This window comes from Columba livia, chromosome 16 (assembly GCF_036013475.1).
Source record: "Columba livia isolate bColLiv1 breed racing homer chromosome 16, bColLiv1.pat.W.v2, whole genome shotgun sequence".
In the NCBI taxonomy this organism is placed as follows: domain Eukaryota; kingdom Metazoa; phylum Chordata; class Aves; order Columbiformes; family Columbidae; genus Columba; species Columba livia.
The window spans coordinates 10,738,479-10,756,184 of record NC_088617.1 but is presented as its reverse complement, the minus strand read 5'-3'; positions in this window follow the sequence as shown (position 1 = coordinate 10,756,184).

Genomic DNA, 17,706 nt, shown 5'->3' with positions numbered 1-17,706 from the left:
TTGTCTTTTATTATTATTATTATTATTATTGTTGTTGTTGTTGTTGTTGTTGTTGTTATTGTTTGGGGTTTGTGTGTGGCTTTTGTGTTTTAGTTTCGTTTATTTTTTAGTGTGGGATTGTTTTGGTTGGTGTTGGAGTTTTTGTTGTTGTTTTCTGTGTGTTGTTTTTTTGTTTGGTTGATTGGTTTGGTTGGTTTTGTGTGTGTGTTTGGTTCGTTTTGGGGGGGGGGGTGTTTGCTTGTTTGTTTTTCCTGAATTGAATCCATCCCAAAGCGTGTGGTCTGCCCAAGCCCTGCCCCAGCTAAGGGCTCTGTGGTCCAGCTGTGGGCAGCGCTGAGGCTCTGCCAGGCTGCTCGCACCCCTCAGCCTCCTTTGGGTTACTCAGCCATGTTGCGCTTTCCCTCGCCAACTTTCTTTAGAAATCTTGTTTTCAGATTTTGGCCGTTACAAACTGTGAATATCAGCTTTTAAAGGTAAATACAATTATTATTCTATTTGGATGTCCTAGTTATCTAGTTCATCTCTGTGAAGGTTACAGCAGAAATGATGCCAGGAAGTCCCTGCATCTTTGGTACCGATGTGTGTTGCTGTTCACAAGGTGGTGATGCCTAAAGCCCTCCTGGGGGAAGATGGTGCCGTAAGACAGAAGCAGAGGCAGTTCAGCCCCATGTCTGATCACCTGCCCTGGTGGATGTAAAGACACACAGTGGGCAAGTCTAATGTCATCAGTAGGCCTCAGAGTAAACAGCCTATCTCAATGAATGAAAACAGCTCATTCCTCCTTTGCTCGTGTTGCGTGAGAATGCGGATCCTGATGGGGCTTTTTGTCCTGCCCTGGATTTTGCTTAGAACAGTGTGGGTGACATTTGTTTCCTTTTTAAGTAATTAGTTTCTGGATAGGGCTGTGGGGCTGCCAAAGGAGTAAGAGCTGAGCGCCGCATCCAGCACGGCACTGGCGAAGAGCACAGCCTGGCCCCAGAAAACTGCCTTTGAAGTACTATCGGGGCCAGAGATTATTCAGCAATTCTTCTTTCTCCCTGCCATGAGTCTTTCTGAGGAGGAGGAGGAGGGAGGGGAGGATTTGGAGGTGTGTTGCGGTCCCTGTTGCTCCCGCCTGGTTCCAGCGCTGCTGATCGTTGCCTTTTGTCTTCACTGGGCACCTGTGTCTCCCCAGGTCAATAGGAAGACCAAGGCCTCCAAAGATTAATTTGTCATTGGAAAAAAAGTGTCCGGTGCATTTTCAAGAGAAAAGAGTGATGATTTCCCATTTAGCTGACTGTAACTTCCTGAAAGGTGGCCAAACCCGCCAGCATCGAGGCTGCCCTGAGCAGCAGCATGCCGCCTTCGCCCGCCGCTGTCGGATGCCGTTCCTGGATCCTGCTCGCTTTGGCTCCGGGCTCGTTTTGAGAAACAACCACATCAAAACAACAGCCCAACCTGCTGCCTTCCTGTGTGCGGAAACTCAACTGTGAAATTGTGGCCGGGCAGGATAATAATGAAATCTGCCTTCCAGCTTCCCAGGTGGAAGTGGGGTTGCCATGGCAGGGGGTGAGGGGAGCCTGTGCCCCCCAAAAAGGAGCCCAAGTGCTTCCTCAACCCGGTGCTCGGCTGAAAAAGGGGGATGAGCCCCCGGTGACAGAGGGACAGGAATTACACAGCGCACAAGCAATGGGGGGTGGATGAGAGGCAGTGGCTCTGTGGCTCCTGGCTGCTCAAGGTAGCACAGGACAAGTGCTTAAATCACCTTGCAATATATATATATATAACTTTTTTTGGCATGCATTGCTTGATGGAGCATCCCCTTTTACCATGTGGCTCACGTTGTCCTGGGCTCGCCCCAGGCAGCTCAGCTCTGCTGTGGGCAGACGGGAGTCCGGGGTCGGCACAAGTTTTGGAGTCGCGGTGCCATTGTAGGAGCTTTGGTGCAGCAACGTGCAGACACAGGGATGCGGGGAGGAGCAGCGAGGGCTGGATGGTTTCGGCAGGGTGGGAGCAGCCATGGGGTCTGGACTTTGTCTTGGGGACATCACTGTGGCCATGATCAGTCCAGGCCAAATCCCAGCAGCTGTGCCCACATGCCCAGTCATTTGCATCGCAAATCTTTTTTGTTTTTCCATAGGAAACCGTCACATCAGGGCTGTCAGGGTGAGCTTTTGGCCCTCCCCACCAGGGGATGGCTGGGGTGTGATTTCTGCCCTTTCCAGGTACTAACTCTCTTTGGGGTGTCCCTGTCACAGAGGCACAGCCAAGGTCTCTGCTGCCAGCAGCCACGCAAACCCTGATGAGGGACGGGCAGGCACTGAACCCCGCGGTACTCGCCCCTGCCACCCCACATTATCTGGCTGAGACACCCGGGGAGTCCCATGAGCGCCCATCTGGGGCTCTGCAGTGGCACCCCCAGCCAGTGGCTGTCCCCAGGGGGAATGGCTGGGGACACGGGGGGGCCCAGGACACTGCCAGCCCCCCCAGCCTGGCTCCCAGTGCTAGTGAGCCCCAGCACCAAAACTTTATGGCTGAGAGGGAAATGCCGAGTGCAGGATTTATTTGCATAGTAACTGGGCTGCTGTCGGCGCTTACCCTTTAAAATAAAGTTCACAGCAAAATGTTTTTAACCCCTTTGTATACAGGGAATGCTAACAGCATCTTTTTTTTTTTCTTCCCACCCCCCCCCCCATCTGAAAACTGTTTTTTTTCCCTCCTTTGTGCCTGTCTGAATCCTGCCAGCGTAGAGATTCCCTTGTTCAGAGAGACAAAAAAAATAAAAAGAAAAAAAAAAAAAGAAAGAAAAACTTAAGCCTGGGATTAAAAAAAACCCATCACTAAAATAGTTTGAATAACAAAGTCAACTGACTCGCCGGGAGCCCGGTGAATGCCTGTCACGTATCGCCCTTCAGCCGGGGCACCGTCATGTGTTTCACTAGATAGTTCCTGGAAAAGCTTCTGCTCAGCCCGATAGACCCGCGGCTGCTGATACGGCTGCGGCCCCGCACTGCCCGGGGCGGCGGAAAACTTCCAGAAATTATAGCAGGGGGTGGGGGAATAAATACATAAATCTCCCTTGGGTACCCGAGACATCAGTTCTTCTTGTGACCTGAATAACAACCAGCTGTGATGATGATCAGGGCTTCTCCTGCCCCAGTGGTCCCAGCACCAGCAGCCCCCTCTGCCTTTATTGATGGATTTAGCAATGAGATTGATGTGGGTTTTTCTTGTCGTTTGGTGGGTTGTTTGGTTTTTGTTTTTTGTTTTTTTATTTTATTTTTTTAGGGTTTTTTTTGGTTGGTTGGTTGGTTGGTTTTGCTTGGTTTTGTGTGTCTGTTTTTTTTGTTTGTTTGTTTTGTCCCCCAATAATTTTTGCATAGTTTTAAGTACGTAACCAAAGCAATGGTACCTTACATGAGATGATACAAGCAGAGGGTTTGTAAATCCCCCACCCAGGCAGAGCCGCCTCGCCATGTCAGACACATCATGTGGGAATCACGCAAATAGGAACGTGTTATTGGGGGGATTTGTACCTAAAAAAATCAAACCCAGATACGTCAGTTTTATCCTTTTGCTGACACCAGCAGCACAAACCTGGAAACACATTGTTGTGACGAGGCACAGTGAGAGGGACAATGGCTCGGATAAGGCCGCACCGTGTGAGAGAGCAATTAAAGGCTCAGATTTATTAACTGTGTGCCCATGCTTGGGGGGCTGGGGCGTTTGTCAGCAGAGGGACTCGGACAGCACTGCCCATGAGCACAGGGCTTACACACCTTTCTCTAAAGAGCCCTAAATGTATGCGCATAAGTATATTTATTTATTTGTGGAGATATATATATATAAACTTAAATATAATTTGAATATATAATTGTATCCAGGTATATTTAAAGACACTTATACAGGGTATTTACAAAAGGTGGCCCCAACTTGAAATCACTGGACTTCTGAAAACGGGTTCACCCTTTTGAAACACCGTGCATAATTTATATATAAAAATACATGTGCTTATATGTTTGTGGGGTTTTTTTGCCCTTTTCCTCATGGGCAACTTTGAGCTGCAGTCTCTGCAGCAACCCCTGGGTTTGCTGCATTCCCGTTAGTATTAGTGGCCCCTTATTAAAGCGGGTTTTGTGTCTTCATTCAAGAGCCACCATACTCAGACTTAAATAGAAATGAGATAAGGCAGCATAAGGTGAAATAATCTAAAGGACTGATGTGAGTGAGGAGCTCAGTTCCCACTTTGGGAAGTGGCTCGGGCAGCCTCATCAGTAAGTCCTAGTGAATCGATGAGCCCCAAAGTCCCAGGAGCTGATTTTTAAAAGCATTTACCCACCTAAAGCTGGAGAGCGTGGCCTTTTGTAAATCAGCCAGGAACACATCTTGGTTTGAAAATAGCACTAAGCATCTTATTACATGTTTAGCACTCAAAAGATCTTTTAAAATCAGACTAAGCACACTTGAGTGGTTCCCGTTTAATCTCCACCTCTAGATAAACACGGGGGGGTCAAAGCACATGAGGATGCCGAGAGCCCTTTGCTTTCTCCAGCAGCCTCAGCTGGTTGTGTTTACATGCGCTGCCTACATGCTAACACAGGGAGCAAAGCCTGAGCTTTGCAAAATGAAAGTGAAATGAACTAAATAAACCACACCATTAGCTTTCTGTGAGCCGGCTTTAAAATTAGCAGGTTTTAGACATAAACACAGTAGAATGAGCCCTCAGGGAGAGAAAAACCCTCCAAAAACTGCATGTGATCCTTTTTCAGCAGCGCATGTTACTCTTTATTTCATGCCCTTTTAGTAAGGTAAACCAATTTTGTTTCCTTTTTCCAATGAATTTGTATGTATAAAAACATCTATACTTTATTTATATAATATATAAATCTGTTTAGAAATATGTATGTATGAACAAACACATTTTCTATCAATCAGTGAGAGGGGGGAAACAATACATATGGATGCCTTGTTTCAAAGGAGAATAGTATAACCAATGTAATGGAGGTAGGAGTAGTTTAGGGGTGATAAGACGCTTTAGGCTGTATTGTCCATGCTCACTTTGTGCTGTGGGTTTTTACTGTATTTTTTGACATGTAGATCATAGTGGTTTATATATAAATCATAGCTCCTGCTTCCTTTTCCAGGCTCCCCATTTGCGGAGCCCTAAAGCACCCCAAGGGCTGACCCTGGCTTTGCAGGAGCCCCACCACTTACTGCCACCCCAGCCCAGTCCCCAGCCTGTGGGCCAAATTTGGGACCGGGTTGCCAGGTTCCTTCGGGCTGGAAATGCCGTCTTTGCCCCAGTAAGATGCAGGTGTTGCTGGTGCGGATGCAGCCGGTGGGAAGGGTTTGCTGTGGGGCTGAGCAGGATGCAAACCTTGAGCTGGGCCTTAGTGTTGCTGGGATGAGTGTGAGCTGGTCAAAAACCATCTCCTGGACTTTGCTCACATGTCAGGAAGCTGGGAAAAAGTTTTAAAAAAATCACATGCTGAAGTGAGAGCTGTGGATGGGAGATGGGCATACATGACCCAGGGGCATCTTTGGCTCCCGCTGGAGGGAGCCCTGGGCTGAGCAGGGCCCGGTGGTGACCCCCATCCTCTAATCCACTGCTGCCGTACATGCTCAGACACTTTGCCTCTGTCTGTCTTTTTGCATTCTCATATGTGCTCTTCAATCAGACGATCACAAACATTTCTTCAGCCTCAGTCTGCTCAGTCCAGGATACAGATATTTTGGGCATCTGCAATCTGGATGAAAGATTCAGTCCTGCCAGCAGTTCTGCACAGGCTTGAATGGAAAAAGATATATATATATTAAAAAATATCCCATTGGGTTGGGTAAATGCTGCCAGGCTGCCCTGGCTTGGCATTGCCAGCCACCTGCCCCGGCCCCTCTCCCCATGGGCAGGGGGACAGCCCCAGCTCCACCCCAGCTCTGCAGCCACACGGCTGAGACAGAGCCTGCAGGAAAAATGATAAATTGAGTCCAAATGTTTACACCATTGGCACTGTTCGGATCATGTGTCTACTAAAGCTGAAGAGCGCATGAATATTTCCTTGTAGCTGCTGTTTAAACTGCCAGAAATGGTCGCTGTGCAGAACATCCCGGTGTGGTGTGGGGAGGAGGCTGGAGGGGCTGAGACCTGCTTGGACAGATGGACAGCGGGATGGACACACACAGGAGTTGCATCCAGGTTCAGAGACTGGACCATGAGTTTTGTGCACAGGTTTGGGGGCAGGTGTGGGGGTCTCTGTGCAAGGGAGGTGGTGTCAGGTTGTTGGCACAGTGAGAACCCTGAATTTCCCTATCCACATCTCACACACACAAGTACACACAAACAGACACTCTTCCTGTTCCCAGCCCCATCAGACACACGGGGCTCGGTACATGCGGTGCACTGAGCTCCAGCACACGGCATCTGCACAGCCCCAGCTCCCACAGGTGTCTGCAACATGTCCTGGTTGCTACAGGTTTCTGTGCTGAGATGCTTTAAAAAAACCCGATCAACCCAACCCAGCCAAGTGCAGCCCAAGCCCGAGAGCATCACAGCGCGACGGTTAAACAGGCTTACTCATTTCTCCAGTGAGTAAGACCGAAAGAGGAGCTCTGTGGGTGCGGGGCCGGGTGCGGGGCTGGCAACTGATAACAGGCAGCTCCCTAATCTCCAGCTCCAGGAGCCGAGAGGGCCAGGGTGATAACTCACAAGAACCCCGGGCTGTCAGCAGTGAGGGGGTGGTGCTGCCAGTTTGAGTGTTTGCAGAGTTGTCCTCACTTCAGGGGGGTTCACCTGCAGTGTTCACTCCAACCTGGCACCCTCTTGTCTTCTGCTGGGAGCCAGCAGGACCTGGTGGTGGTGGCAACCATGGGACACGCACCCTGGCCTGCGTCTGCATATGATGCCCTGTGCTCCTTGAGGCATAACCACGGGGAACGGTGGCTACAGTAGGCAGCATCTTTCATCTGATAAATCACTCTGTTTAGGTCAATCCAAAGTTTAGCAACTGGAAGTAGGAAAGTTCACAGCCCAGGTCTGCCCTTGGCTGCCCCATGGGCTGGGTGATGTCCAGCAAACCCTGGTGCTCCCCTGATTCAGAACTGGGCCGGGATTTTGGCTCAGATACCTGTTTTTTATCTTCTCCCTTGGAGAGATGCCAGACAGGCTGGCTGGGTCAGGACCATGCCAGTTCGTGCCCAAATCCATGGCACGTACCCATGGCAGCACCAGCAGCACCCACAGCTGCTGCTTCCACCACCACTCACCTGCTCTGCATCGCCCATCCCTGGCTCATGGGGATCAATTGAGTCACCCCCTCACCAGCCCCCCATGTGCTAAACTGCACATGATAAGTTCTACTCCAAAGCACATTTTTGTCAGAGGGCAGCAAGATAAAAAAAAAATCTTAAAATAGCTCAGCATGACATTCGTCAGGGTTTGTGCCACCACTCTTCCCACACACCGCCGTTCCCCATCTTCCATCCCCAGCTTTGGGCATGACCATCCCCGGGGGAAGGCTTGCTTCCTAAAAACCAGAGCAGGACACATGCAGAGCTGCTCCTGTCCCTGAGCATTGTGCTCTTCGGGTAACACAGCATCAAGCATGACTTTGATGTTTCGAAATACTTGCTGAAGAGCAGGGCTCTGCCTCTGCTTTTGGGGTGCCTCCACTCCTGCTGCAGGGCCCCCCGTTCCTGGCTTGCTGTGGGGGGAACTCTGCGCACTCTTGGCCACCTCTCCTTCGGCTCGGGCCGAACGCCACTTGGCCAAGTCCCCGGCAAGGGAACAAAAGCAGAGAGCCCCAGTGATGGGCCGGGGAGCTGGGGGAGGGTGCAGCTCCCTGCACGACTCCTCTCCAAGGCTGGAAACCAACAGGGGATTAAAGCCAAACATCCCCCTCGGCCTCTCCCGGGGAGCTGTGAGCCGTGCCCTGCCAGGGCGTATGGGCAGCTGGCGGGGGCTGGGTGCCATGGGACGACCAAGGGAGCTGGTGCCAGCATCCTCTCCTGGGAAGGCCAGTTCCAGCCCCAGCTCCCTCCTCACAGGCTGATCCAGCTTCTTTAACCCCCTCGGCACCAGCTGCCGGTGTGGAGCCCTGGCCTCGGTTCCTGGGCACCAACGCTGCCAAGCACGTGTCATAAAAGGCTTTAGCTTTTCACAGATTTTAGGCACATACTCCACCTCTCCTTAATTTTGTGTTTAGTTTTGTGTGGCTACTAGCATGCCGCATTTAAAGGCACAGTTTCAATGCATATCTATCTTGATTTTTTTTTAACGGAAAACAAGATTTAAAATAGTCATCAGAGAAAACAAACATTGTAATGCCCACACAGATTTTTCTAACATTTTTTTAAATGCCTGTGAGAGCAACTGCTTTTAAGCAGTGAAGAATTTCAGTGGAGAGTTTGCAGCAGAGGCTTGTACCAGTGTCACCTTCTATCACAGTTCAGCTCCGAGGATGGGCTGTTGTGGCACACCATGCTTATTCTTACATTCACAATACTAATTCTTTTGTTCATGATACGATGAGTAAAAGCTGCTGAGCTCTCTCCAGTCACGTCGTGGCCCTTCTTGCTCTCAGCCCGTGGCGCAGACGATGGTGAGGGGCTTTGTCCAGACCTCCCTCCTCTCCCTGAGCGGAGCTGGGGACAAGGCAAGCTGTGAGGGATGCCACATAAACTGATGGGATGCTGAGGCCAGAGGAGAGCTTGGCTCAGGGGAAAAACCACTCCAGAGAGGTGCAATCTGTCTGGAAAACAGGTTTTTGCTGTGGCAGAGCACAGCTGCTGCTCCAGGAGCACACACCATGGGTTTGGCCGCTTTCCCCATGGGAACAGCATGGGGAAGGCTCCACTTTGTCCCTCCAGCACCCCCCAGCACTATGTAAATACTGAAGGGATTTTCTTAGCAGCTGTGCGCTGCACATCTGCTGATGCAAAGCACGGCGGGTGCCCAGGCGGCAGAGCCCAGCTGCAGCCGGTGCAGGAAGCTCATCGCTGCGCACGGGTGGCTTTTCTGCATCAACCAACCTGCCAGCTTGAACTTTTGGCCTGCAAGTGCTTCATGCATCCAAAATAGCCCCCCTGGTTCCCCTCCTCACCTGGAGAGCCCGGCCTGCGCCACAGCCCCAGGTGGGCAGTGGGGCAGCATCTCTGCCCATCACCCTGACCAACCCTGCAGCTCATCCGTCCCCAGCATGATCACAGAGATAAGGCTGGAGGATGATTAGTTCATACTGTCATCAAGAGAAAATAAAGCCTGGCTGCTTCTAATACAATTTTTAATCTTAATTGTTCTGTTTCCCTGGGCCTGCGTACTCTTGGCCACCCCACTCTTGCCAGGAAAGCGAGTGCTGATCATTGTCAGATGGTTCACACAGAGGTTTCTGTTTTGTTTTGTTGTTACACGGATCCAAGATGATAGGGGGAGGGAAAGAACTTTTGTCCTCTGCTTAAAATAATTCAAGAGCTTTCCACTATCTACGCCAGGCTCAAGCAGACATTTGCATAACAAATGAATATCTCTCTGCTCTTCAGCCCTGGGTGACCCCTGCAGCTCCTGCAGGAGGAGGCTCCTTTTCCATCACCTCCATCTCCATCACCATCATCTCAACAGGTTTGAACTGTGCATTTTATGGCCTGGGTGTACAGCAAAACACTTCGTATCCCCAAGCTGTTCCCTCCACTTGTATCACTTGACCACAAAACTATCCTCCTGCACATGCAGACCCCCTGATCTCACCAGCACCTCCACCAGGCACTGCCAGGAGACACCAAGATGGTTTGTTAATGCCCAGGCTGGCAGCCTGCACGCCCCAAGCAGCATAGGACAGGCATCCCCCAGGCTTGCCACGGCTTGCAGTCCAACCTGCCGGGCTGCTTCGGGTTTTGTTCAACTTGATCAAAGCCTCAGAGATGCCATATGGCTCCCAAGGACATTTCACTGTGGCAGGGTCTCTTTTGCAGCATGGTGATTACGGCTGGTGGAGGCAGGGGAGCAGCTCTCACCCCTGCTCCTGAGCAACCAGGGGGGAAAAATGGCTCTGATGGAACCAGGGTGTCCCAGCCCATGTCAGTGCGCACAGCATGGGGACAGGAGTGTTGGCAGCTGAGCTGGACACACAGGATCCCTGGCCAGGGACGTCACCATGGGGCAGATAGGCAGACCGTTCCATGATGTCCTGAGGGCAGACGCCCAGACAAACGCTCCAGCATGGCCGTTTGCGAGTCACACCTGGCTTCCCCCAGCACTTCTTCATTTTTGTTTGCAATTATGGCTTCTGAAGGACGCCAGCTCAAGGTGACATGCTTTCCCTGCCAGGCAGCCATCCCCTCCGTGGTGTTAGAGAAGAACTCTCATTTCAGAAATACCCAAGCTGTGATTATGACAATGAGGCCACAAGGGAAACACAATGGTGGGAACAGCAGCTACAGTTACCTGGTGGATTTTTCTTCTGCTTCAAGACATGAGACGCAGAAGGCAGAGCCTATAGAAGTACCCCGCTATACGGGATGTTCACGTTAAAGCAGGTCACAGGCAGAGTTTTTCTACAGCACATAATCTAGGACCTTCCAGGCCATTTTCAAAAATTACTGAAGAGTCTAAATGTCACTTGGAAAATGCACATCTGGTCCTCACAGCTGCTGCCCTGGTGTGATGGGCCAGGGGATGTTCTGCCCAGGCTTTCGGAGCACCTTCCATGGGCTGTAGCTGGAGGGACCAGTGGGGATGGGATGAGGATCCGGGACACATCTCTTGGTGTCTGCCACGAGACCGATCTGGGACCTGCCTTCGCTACCAGTGCTGCTGCACATGGATAGAGAGGCCAACAGAACTTTGCCCTCGAGCTGAAACAGACTCCAGCTTCCTCCTCTCTCTACCATCTCTCCCTGCCTTCCTTCTCCCAGGTATTTTGCCCAACCTCATTTGCAAGAACCGGTCTCCTCCTGGCTCGACCTAGTGCAAACATCACCCAGCTTCTCATCTTGGGGCACCATTTTGAAACAGTGCACTGAGAACTGGGGAAACTGAGGCACGTACAATGACCAGGAAAACCCTGCAGACTATTTTCACATTCTCCAGGAGGGACCACTGTTCCTTGGACCTTTTTTGTTTGATCTGATCCCTCCTGCATGCAATTCCCTGTCCTTGCCACAGCCCCTCTGTGACTGCCCAGTGCCATCTGGTAACAAATACTGTGTCACCAGTATGCACTTCGCCACAGGTATCAGTAGCCGTTTAAGCGGTCATCAGTTAAAAAAGAAAAAGAAAAAAAGGCAACAACAACAAAAGACCAAAAAATAGTTGACTCTGTTCCCAGGCAAATATAAAGAACAGGTTTGGATTGCTGCTGCTGCCCCTTTGTTTACTGGATGCAGTAACAAAAAGGCAAGGAAGGAAAAAAATATATCCTCTGATAGGGACAACTTATTGTGGGCGAAGCAGGCTGGGGCATGCCCAAGAAAAGGAGGGTCAGGCTCCGTGCGTATCTGCTGGTGACGGGAAATAAATGTGCCCAAAAGCACTTAAAAAAAATTAAAAAGGACCAGACCTGATTGCAGCAGTTAAAAGTGATATATTCTTGGCATGGAAACAAAAAGCAAATTCATAGCAGGTTTGGAGCTGATCTTACTGGCTTACATGGGATTTTATACTTAGGTAGTTCTATTGTTGGCCAGAGCTACCTGATTTATGCCTGAATAAGGTCCTGATCCTGCAAACATTTACTTATGTACTTTAGTTTTACCTTTGGCCCTGGACACCCCATTAATATCACCGCAGCAAGGACAGCAATTGTCTCAGAGCTTTGCAAGAAGAAAATTTGTGCCATAATGCCTGAAATGAAGAGGAAACTTTGCAGTGAGACGTGAACTGCCCCAGGCTGTGGCTGTCCCCCAGACCCTGCCAACCCCCGGCCACACACCAGAAGCCGAGTGAGCACTCGTGTTGCTGCCTCCGACCCACGAGCTTTAGGAGCAGAGGAGCAGCCTGAGCAGCTGTGTCCCACTCTGAGTCAGTCTCTGCAACAGGTTTTAGGTGAGACAGAGGTGTAACACCAAGTTCATCCTCACAGCATCCTCTCCCCTGGGCACACCATCCAAATGAGCTGCTAAGCGTAGCAGAAAACATTTGGATTCGTTGTTTCTTTTCAAGAAAGTGGTGTTTATAATTAAAAACACATTGAAAATACTAGGTTTGCTCTGTATCTTCCCTGTCAGGCAAAGTAAAAGAGAGGGATTCATCCATCAAACACCCTCCTTTGACAATGAAACCTCTGAGTTTGCTTCAAAGAAAACATGAGTATAGAAACCTGACGGAGGTGGGAGGAGTAGGACCAGCAGAGCAAAGACATGTCCTCACACAGGAACAGGTAACACAGCAGCTTCAGCCCCCTGGCCAGTGAGATGCCCTGGTGGCTGTGTGTCCATCAGCGCCATCACTCACGTGCCCGTCACATGCAGCTAAGACCAGGCAAAAGAAATAAAAAGGGCCTGTGAGTCTGGGAGCAGCTGCTTTCCTCACTGCTGCTGCCAAACCTTCCCAAGAGCACGGCTATTTCCCAGTGCAGGGGAGAATTAATTTGCTTTACAATGGAGCCGTGGGGCTCAGCGGGTGTCAGCCGCAGCAGGCACAGAGCTGCTGCAGCCTGGGAACCAGGAGCAGCACCTGGAGCAGCCCTAAGGGGCTCGAGGGGGCTGGAGGATGGCCCAGAGCAAAACCCCTCTGGTACAAATCCCTGCTGCTTCCCATCTGAGACTCGGCCAAGATACACCAGTCCCCAGCCCCCAAACCCAGCGATCTACACCCAGTAAAGCTGGGATGCTGGTCACAAAGAAGCAAGCACCACGGACCGCTGGGCACTGCAGCTCCCACACCCCCGCCATGGGACCTCTCCCTCCTAAATGCCTGGCAAAGGGCACAGCAGCCACAAGCCTTTCACTTTAGCATCTCTCCAGGCTCATGGTGGCCCAAGCCTGCCCACTGCATGCTGCTTTTGGCAAGCAGAGAAAAGCCAGAATGAATGGCACTGCCTGCACCTCGGGGCCAGATCCATGCCAGCCCCGTTTCTTTTGGCCACTCTAACCCCGGTGTGCTGGCGGTGGCCAGGGCTGGCAGCATGGGTCAGAGCTGGAGAGCGGCCAGGAGGTCCTGACCCTTCATCCCGCACCGATCAAACCTACGGGGATGGGGGAGGATCCCAAGTGTGTTTCCAGAGCAACTCCTCTGAATTGGGCTTTGCTTATGCTGCAGCAGCCTGAAGAACTGAATATTGCCTCCCTAGGAAGATTTAATTATACATAAATTTAGAAGGAGGAAGTGTTAGTTAAAATTTCATACTTCTGGAAGGCAGACGGTTCGTTAGCATTACTTTAATGAGGCACTAACCTCACTGTAATGCTTTTATTAATGCTTGTTGCTTATTGAGTGCCAACTGCTTGGCTCCTCTCCGACAGGCCGGCTGGTCTGCAAATTGAATGGTTTAGAGATTCCTTGATGCAAAATGTGAGCACGTTTACACCACAGCCAGGACAAACGACAGTTGGTGAGATGAGACAGACCAAAATTCACCAGATGGTGCCCAGAGCAGGCAATACAGTGAGACTGACATCAAGGCAGGAAGAAGGAGACGTAAGAAGGAAAAAGCAAACGGAGGAGATGCTGCTCCGTTGGCACTGTTCCTGTTGACTGCGGTAGGGTCAAGATGTGGGCCAGGACAATGACACTACGTCAAAACATGATCTGCTGAAGGTTTGATGACAAGGGAGACATATGGTGGTGTAGGATGCAGGAGGCAGGTTACCGGTGGCTGAGCACTGCAGCCTGCCCCCACCCATCACCACTGCAGATATCTCATGAACTTTGAGGCCACAGCTGCGTCCAGCCTGGATCTCACCATAAACTCTCTTTAGTCAAAGGTGAGCCTTTAATCTGACCAACTTCCAAACCCCTAAGGCACCCGTAGCTGTCCCATGGCGACTGTTGTGGGATAACCTGTGCTTTTGAGGTGCCCCCAGCACTGCTGTGGAGCTGGTTTGCCCGAAGGAGACCCAGGAGAGGATGGAGTCCCTCCTCCCGTCCCTCTGCACTGCATATGCCATTGCCCATGACCTGTTGGGCCATAGAGGGGAGGAAGAGACTTTTCCCCCCAGCCGTGCCCAGTCAGTGGAGCCCACCTGCTTGTGGGGTGATGCCCAGGCACTCTGAGCACACCTTTCAGATGTGGTCATGGACAGAAGGACAAGGATTACCCCAGCAGCTGCTGGGATACACTCCCCCACACCTCCTGGGAGCCGAGGTGAGCATATGCCATATGTTTACTCCTCCTGTTCCTCGAAACACCCTCTGAATAGAGGGATTAAAAATTACCCATTGTGGATTGAAGCAACAGAGCCGAGGCGGCAGCACTGGCTGATATTCCAGCACAGCACAGAGCAGGTGGGATGCGCATCTGCCGTGAGCAGGAACAGCAACAGCTTGTGGGAGAGGCTCACCATGGCTCTGCCCGCAGGGCCACCCCGCCAGCACCTACCCCGCGATCAGAGCCGAGGCACCAAAGGCAGCTTTGCCACCTCCCTGCTCTGGGCTGGCTGAGGTCCAAGGTTATTTCCCAGCAGCATGTACCAACCTGCAGGCAGGCACTTCCCCCTTACAAACGCTCAAAGGTAGGTCTCGCCCAGGTTAAGCCAAGGTTTTTCTCTGCACGCAAGTCAGGCAAAGCAGCAAAGAGCTGAACTGGTGCTGTCTCAGCGTGGGCCCACCAGAAAGCCCTTCTCACCGCGCAGAGGGTGCCTCGCACCAGGACTGCGCACCGTACACGACCCCACACCGGTCATGCTGTGAGCGCAGCCCTGTGTCCCCTTTGGCATCACAGCAGGGTGATCAAATCAACCACAGGCTGAGTCTGGTGTCCCAGCCACCACCCACAAATGGTTTCAGAAGTAACCAGCAAGTCCTTGGCAAAGAACATTTCAGCACCACATAATAATCTTAATATCTCCTGCAACTGAGATAGACTGTTTCATGTCGTTGTTGACAATAAAAAAGAAGAAAGAAGATTATTCCAAGGGGAGGAAGCCACTTGGCTGCCGGGCATCAAGCAATGGGCTGAGGCCAGCTGGACAAAACACAGGGCAGAGGGAGGAACCACCAGGGGGAAAAGCTCCTGCTCTCCGGTGTATTCTGCCCAAGTCAAGGACACCAGACTACAAAGTCACTGACCTGCAGAATTCACAATGTATTTTTTTCCTCCATGTAATCTGATGGATTCAAAGCCAAGCATGGAAACTTCGCAGGGTGCCAATGCACATTTTCCCTGCTGAAGTTTCTCTGAAGGGAAACAAACAAAAAAACAAACACAAAACAAAAACAACAGAAAAAGCAAAACCAAAACAACAACAACAACAAAGAACAAAAAGAAAACCAAAACAATTAAAAAAAAAATAGAAAAAAAAAGAGGGAGAGAAGAAAAAGCAAGTGGGTAGTTTGAAGTCAAACTAGTTAGATACAGGCATTTTAAAGTGACTGCTATAGACTGCTATAGAGAAATTGATAAAATAAAGATTTTTGGTCAAGTATTTTTTTTGCCAATGTGTTTCTTAGAGGTTTTCTTTTGGTAAAAATAAGACTTTGGTCCGATGATCTAAATTTATCATCTAAATTAGGAATGAAGCAGAACTTAGGAATGAGGGAAATGCACAAAATAAAATAGGGTAAAATGAAACAGCAAACGCTGTGAAATTTTCATCTGGGATTTACAGTGGTGCCTGGAGCCCGCTCACAGCAGACAGTGTAATCTTGTCCCCACCACAATAAAATAGTCCCAGGCTAAATATTTTTGGTTTCTACTGTTCTCATCCAAAGCTTCCACCTCACAGCTCTGCCAGGGCCTGAGCGTCACTTTGCAGACACAATCACCCTGTCCTGGGTGCCAGCCTGGAACACGCCTTTCTGGTTTCACTAGCAGCAAAACATTAGAAACGTGATATTTTAAATGGCATTTCATCCAGGGCATAAAGCGGAAACAGGGAAACACACTAAAAACTCAGCACAGCTGTAAACAAGATGCACATTGGCAGGGTTCATCACCCTAGAGAGGGTTATCACTCTCAAGTTTAATCAAGGTAGAAGGGGGGGATTGGGAAGCATCACATCCATGGCACACTTCCCTGCTTTGCCACATCACACTAAACACTTGATAAAAGCTCTCTTTGAAGAGGAGCCAAGTCCTTCCTCGCCTCACTATAGTGATATCAGATTGGATTTGCTGAGCCGGGTTTCCAGTTGTGCAAAGAACTTGTAAGAGGTAGAAAAAGTAAGAGTGAACAGAAAGTGTTGCAGCCCAAAGAAAACTACAAAGGGTAGAGCAGTAATTAATTATTGGGCTTTACTTGTTCTTAATTGCATTGGGACAAACAGACTGTGTTGGTGAGATGGATTGTGGGGTGGCTGGCTTGTTTATAGATTTGGATATATGTCATCAAATATTCAGAAGTCAGTTGCCATCTCCACAAAATCATGGCACTGGTAAGCAAACCATGAGATTAAAAAAAACCTAATAATAACAAAGGGTTGTCTTTTGTCTCTTAGCTTCTGAGTTAGCCTGCCAAGCTAATTTCAATAGAAACTCTGTTAAAGGAAAATGAAAAAGGGAAGGTGAGACTTTCCCATGATTACGCCAGAAGTTTAGTTTCGCAGGAAAGCAAATTTGTAATGCGATGAGATCATTTCCAACTGATGAATTGAAAGTTTGTTTCTAAAAGGCTACAAACAAACAAGCAAAAATAAATTAAGAAAGATAAAAACAGCATCCAATAGCAGATCACCCAGACATCGGCTCTGCCTCTTGCCTTAGCCTGGCGTTAGCAGGGGCTGGTGGAGATGTCCTCATCCTACTTCTGCCAGCAGCCCCACCCTGGAGACCAAGGGCTGCACAAACAGCCGCTGCCACCAGCCTCCACTCCCTTTTCAGCCCTCACCCAGTTCCTCCCAGGCAGGTGTTGTTTGCTCTCTCCCATCACAGCTCTTGTTCGTGGAGAAGCTGACTACAAAATCTCAGCAGTCATTGCTATTTATCCTCAGCCCTGGCTTGATTTTGTTGAGATGACCAGGTGAGCAGGCAGGCGGTTGGTTCTTCCACTCATTTTCTAATGGATGGGGACATCAAATATTTGCTTTCAGAAATATTTGTAGCAGCTCCACTAGAATTAACAATATCGACTGAAATGCTCAAAAAGAGTGGGGGAGTGGTCCTGCGCCTTCGCTTTCTCCTGAGCTTTGCTAAGATGACCCAGAAGCTCTTGGACTTCGATGCATTGCCATTGAATGTAGCTGATGGGCAACACATTAAAATAGATTATGAGCTTCCACTGGTTTCACTGTAAGATGCCCACAGGAGCTGATCCGAGACCTCCTGGTTCCTATTCCACACCAGACAGCTTTGCAGCTCTTAGGGAACAGCTTTCAGTAACATTAGTACAAATGCAGAGCAGCTCATGGGTCTTAAGCCAATACATTGCAGCAGAACACAATTTAGTCTTTGCATTTCAGGAACAACAAAACTGCCTGAGGTTAGGTACTAATTACAGATCACTTGTCTCCCCGTCATTCTAGTTTACATTGCTAGACACCATCCAGTGAACCAGCCTGGGGAAATGTGTCTTACCTTCAACATGAGGAAGCTCCAAATGTAATCAATAAGGATGCTGTGTTCAAGATAACTCAGGGAAGACCTT